This window comes from Solanum dulcamara, chromosome 10 (assembly GCF_947179165.1).
Source record: "Solanum dulcamara chromosome 10, daSolDulc1.2, whole genome shotgun sequence".
Lineage (NCBI taxonomy): Eukaryota > Viridiplantae > Streptophyta > Magnoliopsida > Solanales > Solanaceae > Solanum > Solanum dulcamara.
The window spans coordinates 65,588,016-65,596,649 of record NC_077246.1 but is presented as its reverse complement, the minus strand read 5'-3'; positions in this window follow the sequence as shown (position 1 = coordinate 65,596,649).

Here is an 8,634-nt window from a genome sequence, read left to right as displayed (position 1 = left end):
ATTTCTCCCAAATAACGTTAATCCTTCTAACAGCTCTATGTTAATGAACATGAACAATATTGGTGATGAATTTGCAAAACAAGCATGTTACTATACAATAGGTCTCCTGGTTGCTAGCCTACCACAATTGTAGAATGAGAAGTTTTATTACTTGTAGAATTTAAAATTCTATAATAATGACTATCTTTTAATAATAAATATTAAAAAGTGATTCTTTGTGAATTTTACCTGAAACAAACAAGGTGAAATGTGAGTGCTCACCAAAGGAGATGGCTCTCAATGATAAGCAGAATTACACTTCACTCTCACTCAAAAATAATGAGAAATTTTTTCATAAACAACGCTATTAACATGTGTTTTTGAAGAAGCAATGAAATGTATGTGTGACAACTATATGTGTGTGTATGTTATTTCAAAACAGAAACTTGATGTATGTGTAGCCAACTAGATTCAATGTATATGTTTTTATACACAATATTGATCAATTGTATGGAAAATTAATTGTATGTGAAGGGTATGTAAAGTGTATGTTGTATGTATGGTGATCCCCGCGAATTAGCATCAATTTTTCAACGGCCAACAAAAACACCAATGAACCCCAACAATAATGAATAACTAAGGTAGTGGTGGCTAGAGTTTTTAGATATACAGATACATATTTAAGTGTACATATGCTATATAATAGCATGATCTTACTTCGTTTTTGTAACGATCTATTCCGTCGTTACTAAAAATATCTGTGATAAAGGTATACGAATCTCATTCGTTATAAGGTTATGATCAATTCTTTGGTACGCGAGTATATTTGTTGTGAATTAAAATCATACGATGCCCATATCACAAAGTTAAGTTGAAAGTGTCTTTACGATTTAATTTTGGACTTGAGTTTAAACTAAGGTCAACTTCAAATAACCATAGCCATCAGCCTATAATAAATTAGATGGCCCATGAGCTATCCAATTAAAGGTCTATGAGTCTTATTTCCAACTCCGCTAGTTTCACCTTATTTGGAGTTCGAAATAAAAAGTTATGCCCATTTTACTGAGCACTACCGTGCTGAGGCTGTTGTGGCGACTATTAGGCCGCCTAGCGGGATTTGACAGGCCAAAAAGAAAAAGGGGCGGATTTTTATTATCTCCTTCTTCTCTTAAGTGCCAAAATAGATGAGGATTAGCCTAGAAACCCCCAAAATGATGCTCTAGGCTTGGAGAGAAAGGAATAATAGAATTATAGCGCAAGGAAGGATACAACCCACATATTTCAGACCCGTTTCCATAGTTTCTCCTTCCGAAAGTCAGAGATTGTGATATAATCCTTTTAAAATTGCTTGGCGCCCAAGTAGGCTAGACTTTCTCAATTGAATAGTTATAAATTCATTTTCATTGCTTAATATAATGTCGATTGGCGGGAGATTTCATGCGTACTCCTTCAGACAAAGAGTCTAAGAGCCCGTTTGGATGGGCTTTAAGTTGGTCAAACCAACTTAAAGCCCCTTTTTAGCTTTTGGACGTGTTTGCCTAATGCTAATTTTAAGCCATAAAGTTCTTAAAGTCAGTCAAAAATGAAAAGTTAGGATTCCTAACTTTTTTTTCTAAGTGCTTAAAGTCATTTTCTTTGACCATGGAAATTACTTTTATATCCCTTATATTTTAACTAAATTTCCAAACTACCCTTTTTATTTTCTTAACCCTAAAATTTGCATCATTTTCCTCATTTAAGCACTTTTATCCAAACACTCAACTGCTTATTTATAAAAATAATTTGCCAAAGCACAACAAGCCTACCCATCATCAAAGAAATCCCAAGCCCATGCAAGAATGACCTCATTGTCATGGAAGCCCAGCACTTCAAAGATCTAAAAGCACTTTATACATAAAAGTTAATTTTTTTAAGCTCATCCAAACAGGATCTAAATGGTTAAATGATTGCCTATTGTTGTTTTAGAGTGGAAATGTATGATGTGGGTATGATGATTATGTGACTAGTGATAAAGGTCCAATCTTTGAATGTTAATTTTGGTGAAACTGTTTAGAAGGCCAATGACTCTTGTGAGATTAAGTGTAGGGAATAGCTCGGTCATAACAGAATCTCGATACTTGGGGGTTATGGGCTATTGATGTGTATATGGGGATGTGTTTATACAAATAATTGTGTGTGTTCTTGCTGATTATTCCCAGTGAATTACTTGAGTAATACAAATTATAAACCGTTCTGAATTCTTATTACCACGCTCAACAACCCTTGCCATCATCACGAAGTTAATCTTATTGTCGACGTGATATCTCAAACTTGTTATATAGTCTAATCTCATGAATTAACCAATTCCATACATACTTTTTCACTAGTACACTCACTTGCCTTCACACAAATATACTTGTTGGAACTTTCTTTACCCATAGGCTTGTTATTTCAATATTAGTCCACTCCTTTTGGTTTAAAATGAAGTTGTATGTCCCTAATTAGTTCCTGGAAATACACTTCACACACTAATACCATACCAAGATCCACCGCTATAATATTTCTTATAAATCATTCCCAACTTAAATATATGTGGTAACAACCAGTTGGTTTCTTAGATGTGAATGTACATCAACCTCATTAGCCGAGTAGGTAAAACAACTGATAGTTTCCTTAAGTAATTATGCATCACGCTCAATAACCAACGTTTATGTTTTCATGTATCACTAGTACTACATCGTGAAAGTCCGATAGATCCACCACTAGAACACATCCTACTTACCAAAAAAATTATACCCAGATAGTCTACACCTTTTTAGCCATTACGTAACTGCCATACAATATCAAAGCATTTCAATCTCCAGTGAAAAGCGATATGCACCATTTCGTAAGCCAGGTTGATAGTAGAAGCAACATAATCCATAACCCTAATCGAGTAAACACAAGTACCGCGGTAGTAGACTTATAAAAATCCTTTCTGATATACACCCACTCTATAAAACCATTGTAGAAATTCTAATCTCGATTGTGGCAACATGATCCTCATTATACACTATACAACTCATTCTTTTATAACGAACTTCACATATTGTAGTCTCCAAAGTCACAGTGCTCACAACATAGTCATTTTCCTAATTATACCATTCTCAATTGTTGAACCGAGTAGGTTACATAAGCACCATTCTCAATGTTAAACCAATCAGAAAGATAATATGTCTATACGATCCTTCATACCATTGTTTTCTTTTCCATACCATATTCTCAAAGTACATCATTGAACCACAACTTTGCACACTCTTTTCGAATCGCAACGCCTTACAAGTCTGACCACACATGATTTTCATAATTCTATCACTTCCGCCTCAAAATAATAGTTAACACCAAAACCATACAGTGACATCTCAATTGTACGCACGCAGAATCAAACACGAGTCATCACTATAAGTGAGAGAATAGAGTGAAGCGACAATAATTAGATTAGATAAAAAACGCATGATAGAGAATCAAGAAGTGAAGATTTTTTCTAACAGTCTTCATAGCCTCTCGAATATAAGTACAGATGTCTCCATATCGATCATCGAGATCTAATCAGACTTAGCTTGTATACATGTGAGATCTATAAACCTGTGGCTCGGATACTATTTTGTCACGATCCAAAATTGGACGTGATGGCACCCTTCTTATCCTACCAAGACAAGTGAGCCTAAAATTCAAACGTTATAATAAAATACAGAAGTAAAACCAAAAGTGAAAGTTTAACAATAAAATAAAAATAAGGATAACAAAGTCAACTTAATTAAACCCCTAAAATATAATTGTCACGTGTACAAGCCTCTAATGTAGAATAACAAACTTGAAAGAAAAACACAAGCCTCAAATGACATTGTCTCTAAAGTAGAACCAAATCATAAATAAGAGTAATAAGGTCCGCTAAGATGGCAAACAACTACCTAAAAAATCTCCACAGCGAGCCTCAGACAACAAGAGAAGAGGCGGTATTACGAAGATCCAGGCTCGTAACCTACACAAATGTAGAGGTAAAGGGTGATTACCAAATAACACGATACTCAACAAGTCAACTAACAAAACTAGGCAAATCTAAAGAATACAGGAACTCCTTTCATCCCTACCGAACCTCCATAACTACAATCTGCACAGAAAATCAGTCCAACCTAGATTTCATAATACATAATTCAAAAATATTCCACAATCACAGTTGAGTCCTCACAAGATAGAAATCATAAGTATCTCATGAATCAAACACAAGAATCAATACACCACAAATAACTATGCAAGGATGCTCATTCACAATCAATAATCGAGCATCAGTTACATTTGCCGGCAATGACCTCGGCAACACACTCCCACAAGCAATGACTTTGGCATCACACTCTCGCCGTAAATGACCTCGGCATAACACTCACCATCTCATCACAATGTCTAAGAACAAAATGCAATTTGGCATGTTCACAAAATAATGAGGAAATGACAAGTTCAAGAAATTCACAATCACAATGGGACTATCAAGGCATATCATAAGATTCACAGTAATGTCAATATCAAGCATTTCACACTTTTCAATCACAATCATGGCAACACATTGCCTTTTTATTAACCCGTTCATTTATTAAGATCAACTCATATGAATACATAATCCGTCACCTTATTAACATTACTTCCCAACGCATACAATAAAAGAAAATTCGAGGATTCTAAAGATATACAGAGCTTTAGAAGTTCACTTGCCTCAAATAATCGAACAATAACTCATGGACTTGAGCCTTTCCCTTTCGGTGGGCTTCCAAATCAATGCAATCTATTCAAATAAATAATCACAATAATATTTCGAAACTAACAACACTCATATTACTATATGTCTAGCCTAGACACAAAAACTCACTTAAATCTATAATCAAGTTCTTATTCTTGATGCCAATTAATATGTCAACTCTCATATTTTCCAAAATTTAAACCTAGGGTTAAGTTTCAATTTATTCAAATAACATAAATTTAAAAAAAATTCATATAATACAATACATCTAATATTTAATCATCTATCTCAATATATCAAAACTTGAATTATAGTATGATAACCATAAAAAAAGTTGCAACCCCAAACTGATTAAGCCTCCAGTAACTCCGACCACGAAATTAATATGCAAGCAAAACCCATCACAATCTAATGTCCCCAGCGATTAACTCATTATTGGCCATCATTTTCTATTTCAATATTTGTCATCATAACTTAATCACTGAAACTATTTAGTTCACTAAATTTGGCCACAACTCAAACGTAACACCTATATGCATGCTTTAGTGTCTTTTTTCCAAAGAAATAATATTATATTAATGTAGACATAGTATGATACAATTCATAAGAAGTTAAAAGAAGATGGATCATTAATTATTTACAATTGCTTCATACGAACCGGCAACGGTTTCCTATTCTCTCATCTCTTTCTTTTCTTTTATTTATAAAATAATTGTGTAGTGACAAATTTTATTAATTTATTTTAATAAATAAAATGGTATACGATATTAAATAAATTAATAATTTAGTTTATTAATTAAATTAATTATTTAAATTATCCATCAACTAATTAACCATTTTGTTGAATTCAAGACATAAACTTATATATTTGCATCATAAGACTCTATAAATTATGCCTCAGGCTCTTAAAAAAGTTATGCCTTTTAAAATATATTGCTTAGACATAGTATGTTACGAGAGGCAATACAAAAAAAAAACTATCCTTGTCCCAATTTATGTGGCCTTTTTGCGTCTTGGGATTTAAACTAGGAAAATTTTGATTGATATTTTAAAATATATTTCATCTTATTGACATGCGAAAAAATTGCAACTTATAGTATTAATCATATAGTTTTTAAATATTTAAATTTTAATTATTTTAAACTATTGATTTGTTTCAATTTAGCGTTAAGAATTAGTTAAAATCTATATATATATATAATAGGAGAGATAAAGCGCCTACGTGTCAGCGACACAATTAATCTCTAATTTTTACTTTTAGAATATTAATTCAATTTTTTATTAAAGAAAGCCACATGTCATCACCTAAGACAAAAATGACAAATGTCAACACACACAAAAAATATATTTAATATTTTAACATTATATTATTAGTTTTCTCCTCTAAAAAGACAAATAAGAAAACAAATAGAAAAAGAAAAAGAAAAACAGTAACCAACCTCACGTCCCTTACCCCTAATAATAATCAGCACATAAAAAATTTACAAAAAATCTGCCAAATAATTAAATTAAAATAAAATGAAACTGCCAATTCAAAACAAGCGAAACTTCCTCCCACGTTTGCAGGAATTTTAAATACCTACTTTTAAAATTAAAATACATTTTTAAAAAATCTTATATATATATATATATATATATATATATATATATATATATATAATAGGAGAGGTAAAAGCACCTACGTGTCAAGCGCCACAATTAATCTCTAATTTTTACTTTTAAAATATCAATTAATTAAATAATATTAATTCAATTTTTTATTAAAGAAAGCCACATGTCATTACCTAAGACAAAAATGACAAATGTCAACACACAAAAAAAAAAATTTTAACTTTATATTATTAGTTTTCTCCTCTAAAAAGACAAATAAGAAAATAAATAGAAAAAGAAATAGAAAAAGAGTAACCAACCTCACGTCCCTTACCCCTATAATAATAATCAGCGCATAAAAAATTTACAAAAAATCTGTCAAATAATTAAATTGAAATAAAATGAAACTGCCAATTCAAAACAAGCGAAACTTCCTCCCACGTTTGCAGGAATTTTAAATACCTACTTTTAAAATTAAAATACACAAAAAGATTTTATATATATATATATATATATATATATATATATATATATAATATGAGAGGTAAAAACACCTACGTGTCAAGCGTCATAATTAATCTCTAATTTTTACTTTTAAAATATCAATTAATTAAATAGTATTGATTCAATTTTTTATTAAAGAAAGCCACATGTCATCACCTAAGACAAAAATGACAAATGTCAACACACAAAAAAAAACATATTTAATATTTTAACATTATATTATTAGTTTTCTCCTCTAAAAAACAAATAAGAAAATAAATTGAAAAAAGAAAAAGAAAAAGTGTAACTAACCTCACGTCCCTTACCCCTATAATAATAATCAGCGCATAAAAAATTCACAAAAAATCTGTCAAACAATTAAATTGAAATAAAATGAAACTCACAATTCAAAACAAGCGAAACTTCCTCCCACGTTTGCAGGAATTTTAAATACCTACTTTTAAAATTAAAATACATTTTAAAAAAATCTTATATATATAATAGGAGAGGTAAAAGCATACGTGTCAAGCACCACAATGAATCTCTAATTTTTACTTTTAAAATATCAATTAATTAAATAATATTAATTCAATTTTCTATTAAAGAAAGCCACATGTCATCACCTAAGACAAAAATGACAAATGTCAACGCACACAAAAAAACATATTTAATATTTTAACATTATATTATTAATTTTCTCCTTTAAAAAGACAAATAAGAAAATAAATAGAAAAAAGAAAAAGAAAAACAGTAACCAACTTCACGTCCCTTACCCCTAATAATAATCAGCACATAAAAAATTTACAAAAAATCTGTCAAATAATTAAATTAAAATAAAATGAAACTGCCAATTCAAAACAAGTGAAACTTCCTCCCACGTTTGCAGGAATTTTAAATACCTACTTTTAAAATTAAAATACATTTTTAAAAATGAAACTTCACCATGAAAAACAACTGAATTTAACCCACGTTGGCATTGTTTTTTAAAAATAAAATAATCATCAAATAGAATTTTTACAATAACTCTGTCAAAAAAAAAAAAAAACTGCCAATTCAAAATAATTGAAACTTCCTCCCATGTTTGAAGTCATATAGTATTTTATATCTTTTTCCACAATTTCTTTTCCCATTTTCGGAAACACAAAATCAGAGTATGTTGAAAGCTTTAAACCTTTTCTCTTTATGGTCTATTGTTTTTCTCCGTTTCTTACTTAATTAGGGCTGCTAAAGTTTTGTAGTGGAAGACAATGAAAATGTTTTACCCAAAAAACAAGAATGGAGAACATATATTTGTTCTCAGTTTAATATTTATGTTATTACAAAATGAGTTTTAATGCATTTTAAAATGATACATCATTTTTTTATGTATTCGTATTATTTTCATCCACACAAAAAAATGAGAATCTTGATTATGTAAGATTGAAGTATTTTTGGGACTTCATTACAGATTGAAGAATTTTCCATCAAACAGGTGAATCTCAAAACTTGAGAATCTTTATTTTTTTTCCTGTTATATTCTTTCCTTATTGTTAATAAAATCTAAATTGTATAAGAATTCTTATTAAAAATCTAATTTTAAAAAATTGGACTGTTATAGGACAAACCTTAGAAAGATTTGTATTTTATAAAAATAAAAGTTTTTAAAGAAAAATTGATGGAAAAATTAAATAGCCAGTTTTAAAAATTTCCATTACATGCTCAATTATATATTGATTTATTTTCATAAGTATTCTATCATAACATATCTAGGTACTAAAATAAATAAATTATTTTTTTAATTAAAAGAATGCTAACATTCTCTAAGGTAAATTCTACAATATTATTTTATAATA